Below are 901 nucleotides of genomic sequence, written 5' to 3' on the forward strand. Positions count from 1 at the left end.
CTTGGATTATTCCATTTGATTCAATCAGAGTTATGAATGAGTATCGACTCTCGAAAACTGTTGAAGAGTCGCAAAAATCAAGCACCCCACATGTGAGAGGCAAGGGGACTCACAAAAATCAAGCACCTCGAAGGGAAGAGAGAACTACCACGTCCACGTCGTTGTTCCTGGGTAGCGCTAAGAGTAATTCATCAATGACTTTGATGGTCCATAACTCGGACCCCAGTGGGCGGATTGTGGACCACAACCAGTGTTTCGAAAGGGCTTGAAACCAGCTTTCTCATCCCATGGTGAAAAACTAGGGGTTCCATTTAAAAAAACCATCGTGACCCCTGAATGACCTTCAAAATGACCTTCCAAGCATTTTTCAAGGTCAGTACCATACTTCCCCCGTGTAACCCTAAACTTTTCATACGAAACATTTTTCTCTATCCCTTCTAGTTTTCGAGATATTTGACTGGATCACTTCAGATGGTCCACCCTGTATATATTTGAAAACTTTATAATAAATATTCAGTTCTTATATAATAAAGATTCAGCATTTAGCATGTTAAAATAATACACACACATACATTATTTAAATTTGTATTTTAATAAATACAATTTACATTTACATCTGGAGACACTGGTAGTGTCTCGGCGCTAAGCCAAGCGCAGCGACACTGCCGTGGATACTACACGCGAATCTGTCAAGATTTCCAAACGGCTGTCCCGATTGAGTTCTAAGTGTGCTCAATCGATGGCATCCGGTCGGAATATATAATGAAAGTGTTTTTGTTTTTTCTCTACGTGCTCTACGAGCAGAGATATTGCGATGTAATATGATGCAAAATCCGAAATTGAAACTTTTCATTTAAGAAACGTCATCGTTGTCGTCGTCGTCGACCAGGCTATGGGGTGG

This window comes from Trachymyrmex cornetzi, unplaced genomic scaffold (genome assembly GCF_001594075.2).
Source record: "Trachymyrmex cornetzi isolate Tcor2-1 unplaced genomic scaffold, Tcor1.1 scaffold170, whole genome shotgun sequence".
NCBI classification, from domain to species: Eukaryota; Metazoa; Arthropoda; class Insecta; order Hymenoptera; family Formicidae; genus Trachymyrmex; species Trachymyrmex cornetzi.